The sequence below is a fragment of the Diorhabda sublineata genome, chromosome 7, assembly GCF_026230105.1.
Source record: "Diorhabda sublineata isolate icDioSubl1.1 chromosome 7, icDioSubl1.1, whole genome shotgun sequence".
NCBI classification, from domain to species: Eukaryota; Metazoa; Arthropoda; class Insecta; order Coleoptera; family Chrysomelidae; genus Diorhabda; species Diorhabda sublineata.
Window position 1 is genome coordinate 17,228,037 of NC_079480.1, and position 27,842 is coordinate 17,255,878.

Here is a 27,842-nt window from a genome sequence, read left to right on the forward strand (position 1 = left end):
GGTGTAGGTCAGGACTTCTAGGCGTCCATGCAATGTCACCTCGGAGAGATATCAGTTTCCTTGCAAACATCTGGTTTACGACCAAAGAGGCATTAGAAGTATGAAATGTCGCGCCATCTTGTTGAAACCATGTCGTACGATTATAGGCTTCAAATTATTACAGTTATCCTTTAACATGGTTATTTATCGTTCAGAATTTACTGTGTGCTGATATGGCCGCCGAAACAGTTACTGTCGCCGAATGCAGAGGCTTTTGTTGTTTTGCACGTGGGTTTTTTGCAGCACAGTAACGGCAATTCTGTCTATTGACATGTCCATTTAAGTGAAAATGGGCTTCGCCGGAGAACAGAGTATTATTGGAATTCTGAAAGCGTTCCAACATTATTCCAACAAAAGCTCGACTTAAAATTAAATCATTTGGCTGTAATTTCTGCACAAGTTGAATTTTATACTGATGTATTCAGTATCTTTCGACAAAATGCGACGCCAAGATGTTCTGGATACCACAAGTTCGGTTGATCGCTGGCGAGTCGATGGACCAGGATTATGTTGAACTTGTTGAATTGTGTCTTCTGTTCTTATTGATCCTGGACGTCCCGTAGACTTCTGATGGAGAGTCGAACCATTAGCTTCGAACTTTCTGACCCACGATCGAATCACACACTTTCCCTCGGACACTGATTTATGTCATGTAATCCAAACTCACGTCGAAAAAAACGCCGAACAATAATGCACGAATCGCCATTTTTGTGATAATGTTTAACGCAGAATGCACGTTGCGCTCCGGTGGTGCAATTTTGCAACAATAGTGGATGAAGTGGCGCATTGTCGTGATGGAACAAAGTACTTTCCTTCAACAAACACGGCATCAAAACTTGTCAACAATCCAGTAAAATCAGTTTTCTGAGGTATAATCCTAACTCCGTTTGAATTTTAAATGTAAGTATTCTTTTGATCAACATTAAACAATTGCGAGACCCACCTTGCAGGCTGTTTTTTATGTGTCAATTCATGGAAGTTATCCCATACTCATTGGATTGAAATAGTTACTTTATTAGCCAATGAAAATATTCAAAGTTCGTCAAGTACAGGTGCACGAATTTCAGAATTATTATCTGTATGCAACCGCTACCGGCGGCTGGTGGGAGATACTTCAGTATCTATCTTGTTCCAATCATAATTAAAGACGCTAATTTGGCGTTTTGGAGGTAACAGAATTCATTTATTGATGTCCCCGATTTTAGAAATTAACTCTTTTTTCTATCATTGCAAAGAATTTTTTATTTCAATTATTTCCGTATATAGCTTGAAGTGAAGCGATGTTGACTGGCCTAAAATGTTATTATTGTATTGTCCGCGAGGAAAAAGCCCACTGGTATCGAGAGACACTCACTAATGTAACACATTGCGACATTTATAACAGGAACACAGCGATCTCTCCTACAATACTGCAAGACTTGCAGTCTGGTAAACGCTCCCATCAATTCAACAAGTTTAAATATAATACAATACTGTCATCGTCCCGAATAAGCCGCATTTTTTAAGTAAGAAATTTATGGATTAAAAAATTGATTGATTTTAGTGCCGTTACTTTCGACTTTATAATGCGCGATTGATTTTTTGTTGGCTAAAATAATTTGCGGACCGAAAACTTGCGGAGAATCTTTCGGGTGTGGAATGAACACACTTCCCGCTTCGCGATACTTCAGTTCAAATCGAAGACGGTTGTGCATCACAAGCGGAACGAAGTGTGATTGTTTTTTGTGAACGTCTCGTCTAATATATTTTTTTCGGTTTTACGATCTTGTTGTTGCAGTGGTGTGATTTGAACTAGTAAGTTTTTTATTTTGAACCATGTATTTTATTTAGATAATTATATTAGTTTTGAAACAATAAAGATATACAAAAAATCGGGACGAATATTTTGTGCGCGTTTCCAGTTTTGTTGATTAGCAATAATAACTTAAATACCAAGTATTAAACTGTTATTTGGAACGGATATAATTTATTTAGAGTATAAATGAATTTTTACTAGGATATAAATTGGGATCAAAAGAATTAAGAATGTCGATATCATAATTTTTATATTAAGATTTATGGCATTTAAGAATTAAATTTTGGGGTTACTTTGAACGAAATGTTTGTTTTTAATATCTATGGTTCTGCGAGGAATTATAAAGCCCGCTTTTACTATATGAAAATTTGATACTTTGGCTACATAGTTATCTAATTACATACCATAAAAAATTAGAATCAAATTTTTTAAAAGTTTAAAAAGTTGACAAACATACCTCGACTTTGGGGTTACTTTGCCGACTGGCATTTTTGCACGTTTTTAATTGTATAGGCCATATAAGTTAACAGTCTCTCTCGCCCTCCTTAAATGTTTCTTAAAAAAATATTTTAATAAACATAATTCATTATTAGATTAAAAATGTATATTTCTAAAAAAATAAAGGAACGTTTACCTTTTCGCAAGTCAACAAACAACTCTTATAAATTATTAATAAATAATGTTATACTTGGAAAAATCAAAATTTCCGAATGTAAAAATTTGTCTTGATGTTGATGCAAGTTTTGGAGATTCTAAAATAGTCAGAATATCATGTTCAAGAATGAGACCTGTGTCATCGATATTGGGAAAACAAAAATTGTTTTGTGATTTTAGTATTAAAAACTTTACGTTACAACAGTGTTTTTTTTGTTAATAACTTGTATAACAAAATGCTTGCATTGTTTTTTCTCTAAAAGAGCTACAAGTAGAGAATCGGAATTTTTAGTTTCAACTTATTTCAATTCATCTTCAGTCTTACTAGCTACAATATCACGGGAGCAATGGGCTTGAGGCTCGTCATTGCGGTCATCAATCTTGTGAAAATCATTTACTTCATCTAATTCTAAATTGTCCTCAAATTCACTTTCCATGGTCCAGTCATATTCTTCAAGTTCTTTATCAAGTTCTCTTTGGGAATACTTATAATGAAATCCTCACTAGCAACAGATTTTCCAGGTTCAATTCTTATCATCTTCTTTCTGTTTGGGGTGCTTGCTTTTGAAGGAGCCCTATTTTCATTAAGGAAATCCAACAAGGTCCTGCTAATATCAGTTTTCGTTCTATCAAATATTTTATTTTGAATGATTTGGTCGTCTTTTCATTTTATTTCTTCAATAAGCTTTTTCAATAAATGAGGAAGTGCTTTTGTTTACTATAATGTCTCATGAATTTTTAGTTTTGTAGGTTGTTATTATACGACGCCGAACTACCTTCAAGGGCTTAAAGAAGCTTACATTCAAAGTTGGTCACAAGTGTGTTGACTTTGAGGGTAGAAAGATAAATCTAATATTTTTTCTTTGACACTCTCTGATGATTGTTATGCTAAAATGACTCGATAGATTATCTCCGATTAAAACTTTGTGCCCATCAATCTTTTTGGCCCACGGTATAACCATTTGTGTAGACCATTCCTCAAATGCACACCGGTCAAACCATCCAGATTTGGTCGTATTATATCGAGTTCCAGGGGGTCCCCCGATACACCAGAAATCAAATAAATTCGAAATCAAATAAATTCCCCTTCTTATACACAACTTATGGGGAAAACAAAGATCCATCTGCAGCGGCAACAAACATGACGGATATTGAGGACTTTGTTAAGCTCTTAATGTTTTCAGGGTATTCAATCCCTTTTCTAAAAATACATTTTGACTATCCGGGATCGTCTATCAGATTAGTCTCGTCGTAGTTAACGATGGAACCAGGTAAAATTCCTGCCACGTTTCTTTCTACATTATCAAAGTAATTGTTCATTTCTTCATCTGTTTTCTTAGCTCTTCCTTTTTTAATATTTTGGCACTGTCTATTGGATAATTCATGCTTGTGTCTATGAATAAAATTCTTGCACCAGTCTACACCGGGAAAATTATCTTTAAACTTCTCTAGGCGGAAACCTTCTTTGTATAAATGACTCTTCAACATTAATGGCAATTCTGTTATGGTTGGGGGCAGCCATATACGGAGCTGGCTATTACAACGTCAACAATGGACCGTTCAATCTTCAGGGCGATTAGCTAAGGTGCTCCCACAGGACCTTCATGTTTTCTTTTAACTTTATTTAATAGTGGTCTTCTAGGAATATTGATTATCTCATTTGATTACTTTTAATCAATAGAACAGCTCTAGGCAATTGTTCTACGGTATAATCTTTATAACGCCGTTCACTCACTTGTCTTTTTATGTTCCACTATTTTCTGAAATAAAAAAGAAACAAAATGTGGGGCAACTTTTATAACCGAAAAATTATTGGAAATTTAGCACCTGGAAAACTGTTAATATCAGAAATAAAACTCATATGTGTAACAGGTGATGTTAAAACCAAAATTTTTATAAAAATTTTTATTTATAACTTCTTCAATTGTACATTTGGGGGAAAAAGATATATTAACATATCTGTCGGCAAAATAATTTGAAACAAATTATGTCTTCACGAATGTTTTGTAAGACGCATAGTTTCCGAGATATCGGACAAACTTGAGATTAAGCTTCAATCCTCCCCCACATGTCCCAAAAATAAAATAGCGTCCTCTAAAAAATGTAATATTCGGTCCTTAAATTGAACATTTCAGTGAACTAAATGTGTGAAACAAAATAAATAGCATAAATAGGTTGAACTTTACTTTTCTTTAATGTTCAAAACCATTAATAAATTTAGTATAATCTCGTATTTAAACAAATTAGACGCTATAGGTTCATACTTTTACATGTTATTATATACCATTATCATAAACGAACATTGTAATCTCAATATGACCTTGCTTCAACGACACTATATGAAATTGATTTGGTTATTTTTCCAAATGCAAGTGCGATAACTATAATGCTCTAGAATTGATGACATAACAGATTCTATATTGGAAATTTATTTAAATCAGCCGTGAATGTTTTAATCACTCGACACTGATAGACGCGTGAAATATTTGATACTATAACTGACTTCTATACAGAGTAAAAAACTGAGAGTACGAAGCATGTGTGTCAAGTCAGTAAAGTTTTTAAATAAAAAAGAAGCAGATATTTTTAGTAATTTTACTAATGTACTTCAATCCACTTTTCAATATAAATAATATTAACCATTACTAGGGCATTTGTCACACCTGTCAAGGATATGCAAACGGAATAGTCATCTACGCAAAATGATGCTTTGAGAATACACTCTGTAACACAGTTCAAAGAGGATTGAACTATATATAGACCTACTTAATTTCCTTCACTAGGAAGAAAAACTCAATCTCAAAATTTATCAAGCTAGACGGGCAAGTCATTGAATGAAAAAACAGAGAGGTAATATCTGGGACTCACACTATATAGAGAAATTCTCTGGAACAAATACTGAAACGCTAAAAACACAAACGCCACGATGGTGTGCAGGGGTTTGGGTTACTAGAACTAGTCTGAATACCACGAGGAACAATCTCTCGAAGGTACAAAGATTGACTTGCATAAGTACAACCGGGATCATGTCCAACAGCTCCACTGATTCTAAATCTCCCATCTATCCACATAGTACTAGAAAGCGTGGCAGATAAAACATCAGTTAGAATGTTCAGAGACAGACTCATCAAAGCAAAACCGTAGATAAATAATCACCAGATCTGAGACATGTCTCAGTATGATGTAATGAAAAAGTTAAGCTCAATTCTAAGCTGTAGAAGTAAGTGGGATCAAAACAACATACAAAAAATGAACAAAAATGACATTAAATGGTATACGGACGGTTATAAAGCAGCAGACAGAACTGGAATAGGAGGGCACGGGCCGAGAACCAAACACTCTGAAAGCCTGGGCAACACACCAAGTATTTATGCATTTGAAAAATGTGTCCAGTTCAATATAGAGAAGAGCTATCGCAAACAAGAGATTATCATCTTGTCCGATAGCCAAGCAGCGATTAGAGTTTTAATCTCCAATATCATCAAAACCAAACTCGTTTGGGTTTGCTTGGAAAAATTAATCGAGTTAGGCAAAAAAAAATAAAGGTACCCTACAATAAATTTCGGGATACACCGGAGTGAAGGCAAATAATAATCTCATTAAATCGGGGACAGACAAGCCCTTTATGGCACCTAAACCCTTTTGTTGTATCAACTACAGAACAATGGAAAAAGCACTGGAGAAAGTAGATACAAGCAAAAACCATTATTGGGACAACCTACAGGGGTTGAGATAGGCAAAGACTCTTCTGGTAAACTATAACCAGAGAAGATCTGATGAATTTATCAACCTAAGTAAAAACAATCTACGAATAATAACTGGACTTTTATCGGGGCACTATCGCCTTAACAAACACGCTAGACCTAGCAGATAATGTGGCGTGCAGATTTTGTTGTAGAGAAGATCAAACTTTCATCTACATTCTCTCGAAGTGTGAGAGACGATACAACTCCAGAGCATTACACCTGGTAGCATATAAAATACAAAACGAAAATCTCTGGCAGCTACATCCATCCCACAGTCTGGACTTTCTAAAAGGAGTGGAATTAACAGATCAACTGTGAACACTGGGTTCTTTTAGACGTTTTAATGGCACCGTTCGACTGTTGTGAATCGAAAATGTTCAATATATTAACCCATTTTATCACCCTTAGTCATACGGGTGTAAATAAAAATCTTTTTGAATTTACATCTGATTTCAAACGTAGAGTGGATAAAGTCCGATGTGAAGCAAATTGCACGTGTAAATAAAATTCAAATTGAAATAATATTGTAAATTTTGGATAATATTCCTTTTGAATTTACTCTGCATCACCAACTGCATAAATAACTTTGTAATCCCAAATGATATATGTAAAAAAATAAAATAAATGTTAATGGTTCTGTCGGTATAGTACACAAACTAAAAGTTGATTTGGAAAATACAAAATAATCAGGCAAATATACATTACGTTTACTAAAGAACATGCTCACAAGTTTGGTCCAGTTAAAACTAAATTTGAAATATGTTTAGCATAAATTATAATTATACACAAAAGTTAGAACTTAAGTCTCGATAATGCGGTGATGGATATCGGTTCTGTAGTACCTACAAAAATAAGAAAAGCTCATAAGACAGAGAGTGGGCTTTAAGGAAATTCGTTGCTGGTATTTGAGAAGTAGAGGATATTGGGAAGGGAAATGGGGACACTATCTACTATAAAAAGATGTGAGATGCTATCAAATACCAGAGTAAAAAAACTCGTCTCGCACTATTTGCTATTAGTCCAGTCATTTAAGCTTAAATTAGGTAAGAATCTCGGAATTCGAGATACCCAGCTGTAAGTCTGTAAATACTTGTATATTGACACCCTCAAGTTATCTCAAAACGTACATATGGTAGGGTGTACGCAACTATTAAATTTCAAGGTCAAAGGTCACGAAAATCGGTTCGATCGATCGGCGGAGAGCACGTGGTCACAACTTTTATGGTGTCAATATACAAGTATTTACAGACTTACAGCTGGGTATCTCGAATTCCGAGGTGAACTTACAATAATGACTGGACTATATACTATGTTTACATTGTGTTTTATTATCTAATTACGTATTAACTTAAGATAGGGACTGAATAAATTATCCGACTTGGATCTCACAACTTTTTACAGTAGAAGAACTGAGATTTGATTTTACTTACAAGTTTTGTTTCTGATGGCAAACCTATATACTTTAATCAAGTCCCAATACCACGTCTTGAGGAAGCTGGGTTTTCAACATGCCTCGTATATTATTTGAATTTGTGTGAATAAACACCATACTGCCAAAATAACATTTTCCGTCTAAAATTTATGTTTTCATGGGAAAAGTTGCCGGTGGGTGAAAAAACGAGAAGTTATCATTCTCGATTGTAGTAATAGATACATCGTTAAAAAATCAATATCCGCTTTTTTCCTTCAAGCCGAATTATTAATGTTGGTAACAGAAAATTTTCCAACAGTAGAAATATTGATGTATTTAGGATATTATCATATATTTCTTAGTGATTCCAATTAAACTTATTAGAGCAGATATAAAAAGAGTCGTCACGCTAAATCTGTTTTATTATTCACGCGTAAAAAGGTTACAAAATTAAGGAGACTAGCAAATGTCGTGAATAAATACACTGTGAAACATGACATACAAATACAAATTATGTTATCAAACCTCAAGAGATATTAAACAAATGGATGTATGCGTAGAAGAAAAATAGATGTTCACATCAACTTATCAACATTTATTATGAATGATCTCATTTTCTGCTCTACAGAAGAAACGATGAATCAGTGTAGCTGTTGAAGACAATATCAATTCGAGACCCTCCGAAAATCTTGGAATCCTTATAATTATTATTGGCATATACGAAAAGGTTTATCTGAATTTATGGTTATGATTTGATCTATGACACTCTTGATATGTTGTGTAGAATTATACTGGTTGAATAATTATTCTCATAGAAATCATTTTGTTATACGAGGTCTGGCTATTAAATAACGAGACTGTGAGCCTAGAGGGCGTCCTAGACGGGTGGGGTAAAAAACGAATAGTGCGTTGGCTATCTAGATATCTTGTCTATGCACGTTCCAAAATACGTTTCCATCACAATTATAGTATTTGTGCAGTAGCGTTTCGGAACGAACTTATCAATCTCAAATTTCTAGTTAAATTGGAAAAAAACTCCGACTGACTGCTATAAATTGTTGCAAAAGACCTATGGAGACAATTCTATATCTTGTGCGCGTGTTTATGAGTGGTGTAAACGCTTTAGTGAATGCCGAGGGAGCACTGAAGATGACCAGCGCCCAGGTCGCTCTGTGATTGTTTCAATTCTGGAAACATTGACCAAAATCAACCAAATGCGCATGTAGATCGTGGAATGAGCATCCGGATAATTGCTGAGGCTGTAAACAGTTAGAAAAATTTTACACAAGCAACTGCACATGACAAAAGTCTGTGTGACGCTGGTGCCAAAAAATCTGACTCCTGACCAAAAGCTTTTGCGCCAACGGATCAGATTTCCTTGAAAGGTTAGAAAAACTAAAAAAACCTGCTTTAAAAGGAAGAGAAAAACGGCAGAGCTCTGGTAGGCCGTCACCAAAGAAGACTTCCAGCACTGCTTCGATCAATGGAAAAAACGTATGGAAAGATGTGTGGCAAGGGGAGGGGAGTATATTGAAGGGGAGAATTCGAATGAAGAATAATTCTTATACTATAACCTTTTTTCGTAACCAGTCTCGTTATTTAATAATACCTCGTAAATTATACGATTCGCTATTATATGATATTGTTGACTGATATTATTTATATTGAATTCCATACCAAATAATTTACCAAATACTTGCATAATTGGTTGACCAAATTATATTTCAAATTTCCAATAATAGATTGCTGAAGTTCAATTAAGCGGGTTAACGCCCTATGAACATACCGATAGGAAATTTTACGAGGATTGTCTGAAAATTGTTCGACCTGAGGATGTCAAAATTAATCAATATAAGTTGAGAATTTTTCATTGGGAGTCTGGAAATAAAGATTTCTCTGTGCGTGCGTTACAAGTTATTTCACTCGTGAAATCTTGCGATTAAACTCATGAAATTACAGAAAAATCATGTAATTAACAATATTTTTGATTATACTTATCTGAAAACAAAGAAAAAAAGGACAATAATCAAATCTAGAATGTTTTGTTTCCAAAGTAATCATAATAAATCGTATGACCAACTTCTTTTTACATTTCGGTACCTATACGATACTTTTTAAACTGTCATCATCAGCATCTGATATTTATATCATTCTAACATTTCCATATTATAGTTTATTTTATCAAAAAAGCCAAAATATGGAATCTTCCTCGTTATGGTGTCGGTTCTCGATGGTAAAGAGTTGTTAAGCTATAAAAGAAACTGCTGGCAAAAATTCAAAAAGTATTGCTTTTTTGAAGCATTAGTTATCAAAAAAAGTCCAGGATACTAATGTCAGAACAAATGACAACATTTTTATACGAAGCTTCAGATAAACAATATCTATTGGCAAAAGTTATGGGATCTTCGGCACAAATCTCATATATAACTTAATACTTTTCAGTTTAGACGATGTGGAAGATAATGGCCATTGCCATGTTTTTGTGAAATGGAAAAAATCATGTCACATAGTTTTACGCAGATCTATGGCCACAAAATATGAATAACAGAAGATTATTTGTTGCATACCGAAATCGTACGTGTTAGCCCTGTTAGCATACGCGCTGTCCAAAAACTTGTTATCAAATACCTGAATTGTGACGACCAAAGAAACGGCACACAAGTGCAAATCAATACAGAGATTGAACCCGAGATACTTAATGGAGATGTACAAGAAGCCAATAAAAACATAACAAGGTATTGATGAGATCGGAGCTTAAAGAATTAAGAAGAAATGTTATTATCATATACAAAATTTGTTACATAATATGAAAGACATGAATTCGGCCCAAAGACTGGACAACATCGATTACGATTTCACTCTACAATAAAAACTTTACTTAACATCAACAATATAGTAATTATCGCACACTCTCGCTGGTGTCACACACAAGCAAAGTGCTTCTACATATTCAATTATAAACAATCGCTTTAAACACTAGGCGAGTAATAAAATTGCAAGGAAACATGCCGGTTTTTTGAAGGGTAGATGCACCTGAAATTAAAAATGTCAACAGTAGACTAATAATAGAAAAATGTCAGGAATATAATGTGCCTATGCTTTAAAGATCCCAACAAATCTTTCGAATTTTTCAACTGAAATTCGTTTTAGGAAGTCTTTAACCAAGTAGGTGTTCCAAATTATTCAAGTGTTTATTTGGAAAGAACCGCTGCTGCTAAAGTAGAAGATATGATGAGACGAGACCCATTCACAAAAAGGTGTGAGCAATAGTGTGTTTCATCACCTACAACATTGAACATTTATGGCGAAGCTATAATAAGGAACTCTCTAGATGATTAGGAGGCTGGAGTTATTGTTGGTAAGGTCGAATGAGCAAGTTGAGTGCGCTACGCTGATGATACCACCATATTTGCTGCAACGGAGGTGGATAATCTCACTAACATTTGTTCGATTTAGTCACAAATTTGTTCAAAATCGTCGTTTCTCGGATGAAAAATTGATTTTTTCAAGTTCGCTTTTGTGGAAAATAGAATATAGCTTGGTTTAAATTGGCTTCTTGGGTTAAAGATTAATTTTTATAAGTTTTATTATATACAAATTTGGATGCTTCAAGTTGAATTTATCAAAAATTAGTTTTTTTGTTTACTCTTCTGTGTTTAGATAAGTTAGGAACTGTTTTTCAAAGTGAAATTTCAGAATTTATTTTTGTTGTTTCTTAATTTTTTGATATTTTATTGTATCAAAAGGGCGTTCTCAAGGGTATTAGGTCAATAATGACCTTTCTCAAAGTTATTTGGAAGAAATTGAGCTTGCTTAGTCTTATTGATTTGAACATTAGCTTTACAAGTTTAATTGTATCGAAAATTAGATGTTTCCAGTTGAATTTATCGATAATTAGCTTTTCTAAGTGCTGAAAGTGCTTTTTCAATTGAATTTGGTCAGAAATGGGCATTTCTGAATTTATTTCTCTTATCTCTTATTTTTTTTTTAATTTGATTAGATTGAAAGTGAGCTATCTCAAAGTTATCAGGGCAAAAATTTTTTTTTCAAGTTAAATTTAGCGAAAAATTTTCGTTTCCAAGAACTATTTTCATTTATATTCAATAGATTTCACAACTATCATATCCAAATTTATTTTGTTAAATTGTAAAAATTTTTCATGTTTAGAAATCTGCATAATCTTTAGTGCAAATGTTGAATATTTATCGTCAGACACCAAGTGATCATTTAATTCTTTGAATGCTTAAAAGTCGTAAAGATAAGGTTTATTGTTTATTTTATTGCGGATTGCATTGTTTTTTATTGTATTGCGGTATAATAACATTTCTAAAAAATGATTTCAAGGTGATTTTCAAGATATACAACCGCAGTATACATCGTTATCTTAATGCCAAGCTCTTCCTGATAAAAACGAAATATCTAGCATTATGCAACAGAAATTCATTAAGATATACATTGTGTTGCTGTAAAACAATCGATTTCATTCATTAAAAAAATGATTTTTCGTTTTATAGAGTATATATTGTCCCGGAACCTCGACAATAAAAGACTAAATTTTTCAAATAAAAAAGTGTGAGACCCAATTGCAGTTAATTCAATGATCACTTCATCAGTTGTATAATATAATCAAACAATTATATGAAGTGTGCACAATTAGAAATAGCTACCTAAAATTACTGTTATAATTTCATGTTTGACAAATCAATCATCAAAATAAAATTCAAAAAAAGGTTTTATCAATTCAGCAGCATGCTAATGTGGTCGATTGTACTTGTAGGTGAGTCCACGATGCTACATGGGGATTTACTTGAGCGTTATATTGATCGAGGTCGTCAGATTTTCTAAGAGGTTTCATCAATTTAATGTAAATAACTTTATTACCAGAAATCCCGTTAGAGTCCCGTCGTTTATAGTAAATGTTTTTTACATATACGAACTATCACCATCTTGAACAGTGGTTTCAATTGCTATTGCTAATGGTAGCTTCTATTCCTTTGTTGCACTGATTATTTCTCTAAGCGTATGTAAGGGTTAAAAAAAAAGGATATTTAATCCAGCGTCTCAGAGACTCTAAGTGGGTTTTAAGTGAACCAAAAAAAAACTCTCCTCTCCAATAATGTGACGATTTCCATGAGACGCAAACTCATAGCCATTATTATAATATACAAAAAGAATTCAACAAATATATATGATTCCTCTTTATCTCCTAGATTTCATAATCTAACGATTATCTAGAAGGATATTTTTTATTTTTTTGAATTATTAATTTGATTATGAAATAGCATGTAATTAAAAAAATGTTTATTTTTGAGTAAGATACTTGTTTTTATGAGAGAATAATTTTAAAAAATATATATGTTTCAAAAACTATTGTCGTTTTGTTGTTGTAAGCACGTAGTAGTAACATTAATGCAAGCATCTTGGGGGGAAACCCACATAAAATGAATGTATAACGGATATTAACTAAGTAAAATTGAAATAATAAAAAAAATGTTTAGCATTTATTTCAATATAATCAATCAACTACGCATAAATTGAATAGATCGAAAGGGTAAATAAATGTGAGTACAAATATGGATCTTGGTTACGAATCTAAAGTATATCCATCACTGTTAAATGCATATTTAAATAAATTTAGTTTTAAAAAACTAAAAAACAAGCTATTAAAGCGTATTTTTCTTCAAAATAAGCTTAAAAAATTAATGTGCTAATGTTCCGTGCATTAATTCTGCAGGTCACGGGTTTCAATCTGGTCAAGAAAAATCAAATTTTTTTTTATGTATACAGAACTAAATGTATTCTCACAATCAGTATATTTATTAGACAATTTTTAATTATTTATTAATAGAAAGAAAAAAGTTATTTCATTAAATTTAAACTGTAGACAACAAAAACGAAATATGAAAGGAACGAGAAACGTCACGATTGATAGATAAACTACTTGTGGTCCTTAAATCGTTTGTAGTAAATCAGCATTCTAAATAGGCTCCTCCTAATCAAGCATGTGATCGATCCTAAATTGGTTACCAATTGATTCAGAATTGATTCTAAATTGACCCGTAAACAAAGCTGTCTATAGCTGTCACGAACGAGTTTCTGTGATCAAATGTGATGATAGAAAAAGAATGAAAGTATTAAATTTTATCAATTTTATCGAAGGTTTTTTGTTACTTCGGCTTATGGGAATCGTCAGATTATATCTTCTTCGTTTTCCTCAAATTATTTCATTCAAGATCGAGAACGTCGAGATGACGTTTTGTTACAACTTTGTAGCGCCTCTCCCCCTTTCTTTACTTCACTCTCAAATTATCAGATCAGTGGAATAGACACTCTTGAGATATATTTCTTGGAAATCCTTTGGACGCTCTTTGCCAAAAACATGTCCTTAAAATCTGCTGGCCGGTTTTTTCGTACCTAAAACATTCCACTTTTAACCAATTGACTGTTTCTCTTCTTTATTCTTGTTTCTATTCTTGATTATATTTTGGGATAAATCCGTCAAATCTCTTAAATCTGAAAATGGTGTTTGGGAAACTTTATAAACAGAACTCTTCTTGTTTCATAGGCGATTGGATCTTGCTAGCTTAAAAATATTCAACCAATCTTGAAAATTGTGAACAGGAACAAACTTTTTTGTTGTTTCTATGGCACTAGGCATGCTTTCAACTTCCATGAATGTATGTCCACTTTCTAGCAACTTGTATTCAATAGTGTCCAAATTTTGGTCACCACTAGTATCATAATAAAAACAGAGTTACTTGATTTCGGGATCTAATTTCATGATGTATTTTAGAAAACAACTTCCAATCTCAGAGCTTCCTCGTTTTCCTTGTAACTCTGTCCATCTATAACAAAAAGCGTCGCTGGCATCACGTAACTCATAAATTGTAAAATCATATATACAAAACATTATACTGAAATACATCGAGCTAACGTCACTTGAAGGTATCTAGAGAACGGACTGCAAATCAAATGTACAACATATAAATGTCTTACCTCTGTGGCATCTTTGTTTATGAGCGGTTTTGGGCATTGTTGCCGTCTTCTTTTCTTGCTGGATGCTGTTTGTACTGGTCTTCCAAGGTTTGCTTCTTTATAGCAGTCTGAATAGAATCATATCTAGTGCATAGCTGACAAAGATCTTTTTTGGGCAAAAAACTCGTCTATAACTGATACCTCGTAACATGCAAAAAGATTCGTTCAAAATTCCATTAACTTAACATAACTTTCTATAAGTCGATATAAAACAATATTTTTGTTAAAAGTGATCACCATAAATAAAATTTTTCTTTTCTAAAACCATCCTAAAACACTTAGCACCTCTGGAAATACACTTGGTATGTTCGGAATAATCCTTTGCGTCCATTTTGTGAAAAAATCTATGTAAACACAACTGCACACTTACCTATTGTAACGAATTTTGGGTGAACTATTGAGAAAATCATTCTGGAAAAATCGCTTTAGTCGCTTGAAACGATTTCTACTGTTTAATTTGCGGTCGCTACTAGCGACATTTTATGCAGCCAAAACCCGGTATTGAAGTGTTTTGTCTGTTCAGCGTTTGATTAGCTATCTATAAGTTATTATACCAAAAAAGATTGAGTTCTATTACAGAATTCTGCTGCATAAATCCTCAATTTTTCCAGTTTGGTATTTACAAGCAAAACCCTCAAAAATATTTTAAATATTTTTAAATATTTTTACAGTAAACAATGTAATCGATTGGTATTATTGGATATGCGAGAACTGGTAAGAAACACTTATAGTATTTGGAGTGCTTAAAAATTTTGCCTTTTGGACTTAAAGGATATGGTATGCTATGAAAACAACATTAAACAATTTTATGGAATTACAGAGTTTTTTCAGAACATTCAAAATAAGTTTTCGTACTTAATTGTATTTTATGTTGATAATTTAACAAAATTGGACTTAACTGCTTTTTGCAGTAAGCCCTCGATTTGATCTTTTATCCTTGACAGTATATAAATCTCCCGCGCTTTAGTAAATACTGAAATAGCCGCTAGGGCTCCACTACCATAATGAAACTAGTTCTGTAACCAACATGGTTACGGTTCTATAGATTATCGTCAGGATTATGCTCACGCAGTTCATACTGCCTCATCATTTTTCACGATAACTTCTGGGATATTGTCTGTAGAATTTGTATAGATGTTTCTTTATTTAATGGTGACACTTTAAAAATTAGAGTGTACTCGAAACTTTCAACAAAGGATTTTAAATTTGTATTTAAAAATATATCTATTTCATTGAAACAACTATTCTTAGTTTTATTCGATTACATGAATGAAAAAAACTTGATAATTATATCAAGTGATGTATCCATTATCTGATTTGTTATTCATACAGGTTTTCTAATACTTTATGTGATCTAACAACTATTTGAATCAAGATAGACGTGTCATTAAGTCTGTTTTATCTTCAAACATATCTTAATAAGGATAAATTGATGTTTTTGTGATTTTCAATTCATCAAATCAACATTAACATATAAGTTTAGGAGATATTAAGAAAGCATGTCCGTAGAATGCGCGTTTCTCTGTGTTTAGAAACTTTTAATTTCAATCAAAAGTGATGGTTATCTTATTTTAAACTGGTAGTGACTGCCTATACATGGGAAGTTTTAGATGAAAAATTATCTATTATTAAATACAATGAAATAAAAAGTTCTAATGATTGTATACCGATAATATAAGAACCGTCACGTAGCGGATGTCGATTGAGGGCAATTTACCTCTATACTAGCATCTCTGAGGAATTAAAAGGTTTCAAAGTAGGACCAAAACTTTCGAAAAAAAAAAGTTGATTACTTCCCTAACCCTTCAACTTAAAATAATGAACTTTGATACAGTGTTAAGACTGTTAAGTTATGATAAGTAGAAGCAGCTGGAACCATTCTGTGCGGTTGATTAGCGATGACCTAACCATAAAACTTCACAAAAGTTTTTCAACTCTTAGTTGACTTTAAGAAATTTATTTTTATATCATGAATAATTTATTTATCAAACTTTTTTACTCTATAACTTTGAATAACCAAAGATATCGCAACTTTCAATTCAAATGAGTGTGCGAGATGAAGAACTTGGATGGATACCATTGAGGATGAAATTATGAAATTTTATGTATTTTTTATTTTTGTTGTAACTTCTGTTCTATTTTTATTGGAAATGACAAAGTCTTATGAAAAATTATAGGAGTAAAAATGTTTCAGAAGGAAGTTATTCCTGCATGGAAATTAAAGAAAAAATATCAAATTATATGATCGATAGAAGATTTCTGTGAAATTGTAAGATTAGGTCATCGCTAAGTGACCATTCAGAATGCTGAGACGATCTTCTACTTAATGCCGTTAACAGTTTCGTACGGTGTACAAAATTTGAATCAACCAAATTGTGCGTGCAGATCGTCGAATGAGCATCCGGATGATTGCCAAGGCTGTAAACGCCGATAAAGAAACGGTCAGAAAAATTTAACACGAGGAATCACACATGACAAAAGTCTGTGCGAAGTTGGTGTCAACAAATCCGACTCCTGACCAAAAGCTTTTGCGCCAACGGATCACATTTCCTTGAAAGGTTAGAAAAAAATCTGCTTTGAAAGCGACTCGATTTGAGTCGATGGAAGTGGTAAAGCAAAAAACGGCAGAGCTCCTAAAGGCACTTATCAAAGAAGATTTTCAGCACTGCTTCGATCAATGGAAAAAACGTATGGGAAGATGTGTGGCAAGGGAGGGGAGTATATTGAAAGGGAGAATTCGAATGTAGAATAATTGTTATAATAAAACCCTTTTTCTGTACCAGTCTCGTTATTTAATAGCCACACCTCGTAATTTATACGTTTCACTATTACATGATATTGTTGACTGATATTATTTATATTGAATTGCATATCAAAATAATTTAACAGTAACTTGCATAATTGGTTGACCAAATTATATTTCAAATTTCCAATAATAGATTGTTGAAGTTCAATTAAGCGGGTTAACGGCCTATGAACATACCGATTGAGAATTTTACGAGGGTTGTCTGAAAAGTGTTTGACTTTAATCTGAGGATGTCAAAATTCATCAATATAAGTTGAGAATTTTTTATTAGGAGTCTGGAAAAAAGATTTTTCTGTGCGTGCGTGACAAGTTATTTTACTCGTGAAATCTTGCGATTACGGAAAAATCCTTTTCTGTACGAGTAATTAACAATACTTTCCATTATACTTATCTGAAAACAACGAAAAAAAAAGGATAAGAATCAAATTTAGAATATTTTATTTCCAAAGTAATCATAATAAATCGTATGACCAACAGTATACAGGACGGTGTATTATTCGGTGAGGTTATTCCAAGTTATTATTTACAATACATTATAATAAGTATTTGGACAAATTAAATGTTCTCCTGAAATATGAAAATCTAGAGTGTAAAAATTTATTGGAAAGACCTAATCTTAAATTTAATGACTTGAGTAAAATGTTAAATTAGAATATTATTTCCTGAGTCAATTGTCAGACATTAATCAGTGCTACAAACTGACCACCTATATTACACTACCATACAACACTTCTATAACATTGGACAACAATCTTTTCCGTCACACAAAAATTGAAACCAACTTTTGAATGTACTATGGCCACTTAAAACTAATATGTCAATCGAAAAAAATTGACACATCAGGTTTCTTTGTGACATCAAGACAAATATTTTTATAAATAGTGCAATAATCACTAACTTGCCTTGATGTACAATAAATAGCTATGATTTTCGTAAATGATTGGTTTCTGGTAGGTCCCTTATAAGCCTCTAATAGTAATCTGCGAGCATTTTTTTTATGGCGCTGATGAAATCTTTAGCCTTGTCACTCACAGTACCCAAATTCTCACGAAAGAAATCCAAATGAGAGCGCAAGATATGTAATTATGAAGACATATTATATTCCAAAGCTTTGTACGAAATTATAAGCTCATTGGTTAAATCTTTGTAATTTGCCGCTTTATGTTTTCCTAGGAAATTTTGGACAACATTCATGAAACATTTCTAGGCGAATTTTTTCAGATTATTCAGCTTTCCTTAAAAAATTGTATCTTTTATCAGCTCCCGTATTTGTGGACCAAATAAGTTGGGAAATTTCTCTTTCAGGTATAAGAATCCGCTGCTATCTTTAGGTATAATTTTTAAAAGAATTTTCATCAAGCCGACCTTTATATGCAACGGTTGTAAAAGTTCACTAAGGGATAATTTTTAATATTCTTCTGCCCTGGTGTGAGTGATTCACGCTTGGGCCAAACTTTCTTTATGTAGTGACTTTTCCTGTCCCTCCCGTCTTATTCGCTATGAACCAAGCTATAGTCCAAGCAAAAGAGCATTGAGACAAAGACAAAAACAGTCTTATGTGAATACAAGCCGAAACAGAGAAAATAGTTTTAAATACTGGTAACAGAAGGCCCCATTCCAGCATTTGAACTCTTGCTGGAATGAAAAGCCTTCAGTTACTTGTATTATTAATATACTATTCTAGAACACTTTAAATGAAGCGTGGTTTGAATTTTCTCTCAATTAGTTTTTTTATTGTCATAAAAACTGTATATTCAAATTTTTGGACAAAATTATGTAAGAAAATACATTTTTCTTGGATTGTGAAATGGAATTACTCGTATTTTCATTTGCAGCGTACTAACAGTAAAGCGGCGGATCTCATGTATATTTACGAGTATTTATACGTGGTTTTTAATCCATTGAAATGTTAAAATTAACCTTTCATTTTTATGAGGACGCAATTTTATTTTATCTGTGTGTGGGGAATCAAGGAAAGCTTAGCACTAAGTTTGTGGGGTTCCATCCCTGGTCCACCGGTCGCTATCTTAAATAAAGGGGTGAAAAGCTATTTTTGACGATATCTAGCGAACTATTGTCCCTACAAAATATTCGCACCGACATAAATTGTGCCAAATCGCTTTGCCTACAATTTTGTTTTTGACACTTTTTCTCAATGACTGTGAATTTAAAAAGTTATGGCCAAAAAAACAATTTCGTTTTTCGCTCAATAATTATCTATTTTTTGTTTTCTCAATAAAATTACCACAGAACCATATTTTGGATATTAATTTTATATGTGGATTTTTTGTGCTTGTGGCTGATAGAGCGCCTATGTGCTCACCACATTGTGACAAAAACAAGATATTTGTTATCATTTCAATTATTTTCCATTTTTTTTTCTTTACAGATTTTTCTTAACATTTATATAAAATTTATTATTTTTAATCGACTCTAATGATCAAATTTACCTGCCATTTTGTACTATCTAATCTATTTTACTTTTTGATGGTCCAGGTTGTGTTTCAGGGTCACTATCTACATCTGCGTCAAAATTAAAGGTTTGGGGAATTACGGGAGTTGAAATTGGAGTCATATTTGGAAGTTCATCTTCTAGTTTGTTTTCTTCTATTTTTCTATTTTATTTTCTGCAGCCACATATGCTACCACAATTTCCTTTACATCTGCAGAAAATTAATTTCATAAGCTCCGGGAGTGCTAGAGGCTTGGAAGCTTAGCGTCCTCATGTTTGTTTGCTTCTTCCAGCCCCAATCTTCAGGACTTTGATATCGCCCAAGCCACGACTGGACCTGGTGATATACTCGAAGACTGTGAAAACAGCGAACAAATTATTCATAATGTTCCAAACAATAAACAAATACGAAGAAAGTGGTTAAAAATGGCAAGGAGGCAAGATGCTTTTACTTTTTCAATTGATTCCACAATATATTTCTGTGAAGATCATATACAGATCAAATACATGTAAGGATCAAATACAACTTGATGTATCTATTTATAAATGTATAGTAAAAGAAATGTATTGCAAAATGTACCATAATATACCACACATAACATATAAAATATTATGACGTAATTAAGAAACTGCATTCGCTAACCTCAAAATCAGTTAAGTATTTTCATTCCACAGTGGGTAAATGCGACTCTCTGACTGGTAACTACTACTTAAATAAGACTTTGTTTCTTCTTCACATATTTACATATAAGTTTTAACACTGAGGATTTCCGATGAACAAAAAGTAGGTGTTTGTCAAGCATAACTGCGTCAAGTTTGGGCAAATTACTACAGTTTGCTTTGTTAAATCCTGATTCCATGGTAAATTATACCTGTCTTTCAAAATGAAACTAATAACGAACTTTATTAATGGTACAATAATTGCTGAAAACTCGAAATAGCCTGGTCAATTTATACGAAAATGATAACTACAACATAGCGTTTCGCGAGGTGTGACATCACGCTTTTCTGATTGGTGTTTAATATCACGTGATTAAACACCTCATTTTGTCGATCTTAATTTTCAAAAATATTAATAATCTTTTATCATTTTTGTAGAAAAGTTGTTTTTTTCTTTAATAATTATCATGTTATTCTTAGTAGAAACAAGCCTATAGTTCGCGAGCTATTGTCAAGTTTTTCACTCCTTTATTTAAGATGGCGGCCGGATACAAGGGGTGGAACTCTACAAACTTGGGATTGAGCTTTCCTTGAACCCCCTAACACATCGATAAAATAAAATTGCGTTCTTACGCAAGGTAAGGGTACTAAAATTGTAACATTTTAATGAACTATTTATGTTAACGATATAATCTGTGAAATACCTATACATCCATAAGGCACTCCCAGGCTGGATGGGTATAGATATATGATATCATAAGTAGATTATTTGCAAGATGGTTTTGTGCCTGCATCCTTGACAAAAACTTTTTGACACTTTTATTACTTTTCAGAGTTGTTAACCTTGGTATTTATTTCAATAAAGAGACCCTGCTCAGAGTTAATTAAGGTCCATTGGTATTAAATTTAATCATAATTCTTCTCGGCATCTGCAATAAATATCTGATAAGTGGTCGGTTAGACACTACTATTGTTGAATGTTGAAATCAATGAATGAATCCATTTGATTAGGTACTACTTGAGAATTAACTGTAAATTATGTATTAACAGTGCCAGCTCGTCAAATAAAAATATATGGCGATAAAAATTAAAGGAACATTGAACAATTATTTTATTGAATGGAAAACAATATCTAGTATGTACTTATTATATTTGCTTTATTATTCGAAGATATTTGAAACCATTTCAGGGAAGTTCCCACATACTTGTACAGTTGAGTTTTAAGAAAACAAGAACGTCAAAGAAAAAATTGATGCTCGATAAAAATTGAAGCTGCCTCTTTTTCGACAGTTCAACATTACAAAATCGTATATTTTGATATTTTAGACTATGCGGGGATTAGTAATGAAGAAAAATTTTGCGTGATCAAAGACGTTTTACAGGATTGTTCGCAGCTGGACCCTAAAAAGTTTGACCTTTTGAAACTATAAATATCTCCCACAGTGTTTCTAAACTATCTATAATTGTCAGAAGCCGGTTGTTGATGAAGCTCCGACAGTTTCTTCACTTCATAGCGATAAAGCCTACTTCGAAATACGTAGACAGATTAAGTGACGACTATTTGGACCCAACCGAAGAAGCGGAAAAAAATAAATTTAATACTCTGAAACTAGACAATGTTTCTAGTGCTTAGTATGTGTTTTTCCTGTTCTGTTAACTTACTAACTGTTTACTGTATATAAACTTATTCTTTCCATGTCTTGTACCTTAGTCACGAGTTTTTTCTAAACTTTATGTAGTCAGAAATCGACTGCTGTCGTCTTTACGTCAAGTTCTTATGCCCAGTCTGCTCTTAATGTTGAGATCTATTTTATGATTTGGACTAATATAAAATACAACTAAACTAATTACTTACTCATTTACTTAATCTTTATACCTACGGGTGTAAGACGTGGGGTTGAGTTTCTTTTTCCATCAAGTATTTCTTTCTCAAATTTCTTTCCATTTCTTTTGGTATTTTTGTTTCTTTCCTCTGTTCTCAATCGCTTTGTTGATTTCGTCCATCCAGGTCTTCCTCATTTTCTTACTCATAACATAAAAACATTGTTAACCCTCAAACGGGCGTTATATTATATATGATACCGGCATCTGGACCTGGTACCTTTTTTCAAGACAACGAAATTTCATTGTGAATGTGTTGATCACATTGTTTTAAGTCCAACAAAAATTATAACTAAGTTTATCAGCAAAAACTTTCAATAGCTCACATTTCATGGTGAAATGGCGTCTCATACTGGAAAGGCAATTTGTTTTTTGCTATAGTGTTTTTTTGAATGCGGTATGGAATTATGGAAAGGACAAATCGTGATAACTGATTTTTCTGTTTTCCTGTGAAAGAAATTGTTTCTTTGATGCCCATTCCTAACATTATCTAGTATTGTGATTCTTCAGTGAAATTATTTTGAGCTAAGATGTATTGATGTCACCTCAATTTAAACAAACAATTCAGTAGATATATAGCAATCAAAACTAATTACCATCTGAATTTAGCCACCATCAATGAACATTTATCAACTGTGTATGGTAATTTGAAAAAAAAACCGAAAGCTAAGTAACTATAAATTTCAGTACCCCGTAAACTGGGAACGATCATTTATGAGACCTTATTGAAACTTATAGTTAAAAAAAGGCATTGGTTAATATCATGCCAGTTTAAGGGTTAACTGTTAACTACATAGTATTTTTGGAAAAATGTTGGTATTATTTTTCTTATCCCTAAAATCCGTTTGTCATTATTTTTATTAGACAAATAATTTTGATATTATTATAGTTTGGTGAGAAGAAAATACTGCACAATATTTTGAACAGTATTGTATTGATGTGCAGTTCGGCTACAGCATGTATTTTGTAGTGTGGTGTTAACCTAAGAATACTGTGAATATATTTTGATAAATAAGGAAATAAGTAGAAGGCAAAAATCATGATCCTCATAAAAAAACGAGCTGGATTTCTATTTTGTTTTAAGTGTGAAATTCGCGTAAGAAGTTTCAAAAACTCTCCAAACTCCCCGGAGATCCCCTTTACAATACAGGGCCCTTCTACAGGTTTTAACTGAGGTCCCCAAATGGTCACTGCCTTGGCTTGTTCCTTTGCACTTAGTACAAATAAGAATCTCTATAGTTACAATGGATTTTTTTGAGATACAGTATGAGTGCAAAATGAAACCAAATATTTTGCAACTGGATCTGTATTTTGACAAGTCTGGGTAACTTTGCATTTCATATTCTCCACTTGGTCAAAAAACTTTACATTCGGCTAATGATAAGAGATTGGAGAAAATCATCTATGGGTCCCCTTTCTGTGACTGCAAGACGATAGGTTGCGATGATTTAGTATTTTTTGGATCACAATATACTCCAATAATGTACCAGTTTTCGACAAACCGTACAATAGAATCTGTACTTAACCCGCGGAACAATGGAAATGTCTTCTTTTTGTTTCTATACATTTAGAAAGAAACAATGTTTAACCTTTAGGTTACATAGACCAAAAATGTTCACTTTTCTATTAGAAAAAATACGGTAGACTCACACTACCCGTCAAAAGTTTTTGTCCACCCTAGTTTGCGTGCTACAAAACAAATAGAAACAATAAGATCGATTTTGATTTTTGATTCATATTTAAAAGAATATATATGTTACGGTAAATGTACACTCTTGAGAAATGTGCAATTTCACCGTAAAATGTGTGTATTACCCAAAAAGTTAGGTATATGTAAACTGAATATAATGTATATATATATATATATATATATATATATATATATATATATATATATGTACATATATGTACATTTCCTGGAGAAAGTGGAATTTTTGAAATTTTCTGCCATTAAAAATTACTTTTGTTATAAACAAAAAACGGAGAGACAAAAAGGGAGTCTCCATTTTTTAGCCATCCATTTAGATAGAGGAAATTTGAAAGAAGATCCTAAACGAGGAGGAAAATTTAGTGAAAAAAGTATTGACTCCTGGAGTCGTAGCTCCATTATTTATCATTTTTATTGTTGAAAATTGTGAATGAAAGAATGTAATCCTGCAAAAAAAATTATCAACCCGACTTTTGTTTAGTGTTAATCAATTAATTAATGATTTAAAAAAATTTTAAGATTTTAATTGTTTATAACTGTTTTGTTATTTATCAACTATTTGAATTGTTTATTAAGGAATCATCATTCAAATCATCATTAACAATTCTCAATATTATTATGAAAAAATTTTTTTTTATTTGAATTTTCACTTTTATTATTCCCATAATTTTTTTTAAATCGGGTGATTTTTCGATTTTCTAGAACCAAAAAACGAGGGGACCGCAAAAGTATGAAATCAACAAAAAATCTTGTGTTAAAAATCTTATGCTGCAATATAAAAAATTTCCATACCAACAGAAATGAAGAGAAAAGAAAGAAAATTGGAAAAAAATAAGATTATATTCAAAGAAAATTGTAGCGACAAGATAAACTGAAATCATAACTCTAAGGTGAAGATTTTGAAAACTCAATAGGATGTGTATAGATGTAAAACAGTATAAAAAATTGGTCATTAAAATCGTAATTGGTTCCGCAGCTGGGAATTCCTTTACATCATATTGGAAAATATCTAACGGAAACATGATGATTACAGAATCTTGAAAGGGAATAATGAAAAACCTTCTGAAGATCCAAGAATAGTTATTTGTATGCCAAGGACTGGAAAGGCTACTTTGTTGGACAAGTCTGAAAATTGCGCGACGAGCGAAGCGAGGCGAGCAACAGACGAGTCCAACAAAGTAGTATTTCAGCCGAGGCGGACACAACATTTTTTATACGACGCATAAGATCCAAGACTTTTTCGATTACACTGAGGAAAGAAAATAAATAATAGAGAATTATAAACATTTTATTTGTAATTTTTCTGGTGACATTACTTCATAAAGAGCTTGTACTCTTCATCACTGATGTTTTCTTTCTCATCATCATTCATTAATTTGGACAAAACTTCGGATATAACAAATAATTTCAGAAAATTAAATATTTGGGGTTATGCAATAAAAGTTAAAGTTGTCTACTCCAGAGCGTCCCGAAATGTAGTACGGAACTGTCACTTTCATTACATGGAACACTCAAAACGCAACTTTCGGTATGTAAATGAATACAGAAAGAACAATTTTCAGATGGCGTTGTGTAGAAAAAATGAATAAATTAAAAATGGGACAAAAATCTTAGGGAAATGATACAGCAAAATTTTCAAATAATAGGAAGATAGTAAAGAATAAAGTACTTATATTTGGGAGAAGCATCTTTACTTTTTTAATATATGCCGTTTTGAAATCAACAAATATTATGTAAATTTTCACACAAGCCTATTATAGGCAATAACGAATTTTGCATTAACAAATACATGAACATTTATTGACGGATTATTTCCATTCAATTTAAAACAACGTAGCAACAGTGAGAGATAGTATTAATTTTCACTCTCAAAGTACCCATTTCAGTTAGAGAATAATGTGAATCTCTTAATACAACTACTAAGATATATCGGTCTCACAGACTGTCTTAAGAACTGGGTTTTTAGAAGTAAAGGATGAAACTTATCAAATCAAAAAACACGCAGTGGAGAAATTGATTACAACAACGGCCGTCATTTGAATTAGATTGTGAATAATTTGAACTATTGGAAAATATTAAAAGTAAAATAGATGCAATTTCATAGCAAAAGAATGGAACATAACAAAATATTGTTTTGTCATGATCTGGTAATACTAGTGATCTGATGAACCGCCACTGTCGTCTAATAATTATAAAGTATGTCAAAGGTACAGTAAAGAAAATGAAAAATCTCGAAACGCGTGCTGGTGACCACCCACATATTAATGGAATAAATGTAACCATAGTATTTACTCTATACTTCAACGCTGAAATGATGCATGTACTTTATACAGGACGATAATGTATGAATATAATCCCAAAAATTGAGTCTATAACTTTCGTCATTCTTCCTTAACACGTTGAGCCCCAACCACAACTGATATACTCCCCTAGGGCAAAAAATATTTTTTTTGTGTTCTTACACTTCATTTGGGGTATGGATTGGAATTTATTTCAAATAAAAATTGCGAGAACATAATGTTTTTGAGGTAAATTTTCCCTCTCTGAGCCCGAGGGAAAATTTACCGCTAAAATTTTCCCCAGAGCTCAGAGCGGCTCATAGAAACATCATTTCACGCACTTTTTATTCGAAATCAAACTTTTCATTATATTTCTTTGAAGCTACACCATACGTTCAGTATAGAAAAACATAAACAAAAAACACTTTAGAGTTATATAGAAGTGGATTCTTAAAAATTAAAACTAATACAAGATGTTTTATCTGAGCTCTTCCAAGAAACCCTTCTGCGGTTTTTTCTTATGAACCCTTAAGCAAAAAGTTCCAAAAAAGAAACAGATTTGCGCTTGGTTTCAAGCTTTCTCCGATTGATATTTCACTGTTTTTGAACAAATCGCTGTAGTTGAAACAAATTTCAAAGCTAGACGTTAGAGCTATAGAGAAGTGGATTCTCAAAAGTTGAAGCTAATACAAGATGTTTTATCTGAGCTAATACAACATGTTTTATCTGAGCTCCTCCAAGAAACCCTTCTGTAGTTTTGACCAGATCGCTTTATTTGAACCAGATTTTAGAGCTGGACGTTAGAACTATAGAGAAGTGGATTCTTAGAAATTAAAGCTAATACAAGATGTTTTATCAGTGCTCTTCCAATAAACCATTCTGTGGTTTTTCCTTAGGAAACCTTAAACAGAAAGTTTCAATTTTCTTTTTAGATTATTTTCCAAAAAAAACAGATTTGTGCTAGGTTGAAGCTATCCCAGATTGCTATTTGTCACTATTTTTGAACAGATCGCTTTAATTAAGCCAAATTTTAGAGCTAGACGCTAGAGCTATAGAGAAGTGGATTCTTAAAAATCAAAGATAACACAAGATTCTCTATTCCAAGAAACCCTTTTGCGGTTTTTTCTTAGGAACAAAAAGTTAAAATTCTCTTTTTAGATTATTTTCCAAAAAAAAAACAGATTTGCGCTTGGTTTCAAGTTATCCCCGATTGGTATTTGTCACTATTTTTGAACAGATCGTTTTAGTTGAGCCAAATTTAGATCTAAACAGTAGAAATTTGCGTCATAGATAATACTAAGTGAGGAAAATGGTTATGAGTAATTTTCAACAAATGTGTTTCCCGAGGAAAGTGGTATGTGTTGAGGAGATTATGA

General features: G+C 32.5%; 1 protein-coding gene across 1 annotated transcript in view; it reads left to right on the forward strand.

Moving 5' to 3' along the window:
• The first annotated feature begins 1,404 nt into the window (after window positions 1–1,404).
• Window positions 1,405–27,842, forward strand: part of LOC130446557 (uncharacterized) — a 118,835-nt gene continuing 92,397 nt past the window's right edge. The window contains exon 1 of the mRNA XM_056782891.1: window positions 1,405–1,833. The gene's annotated coding sequence lies outside the window, so the exon portion shown is untranslated. The remainder of the gene's footprint in view (window positions 1,834–27,842) is intronic.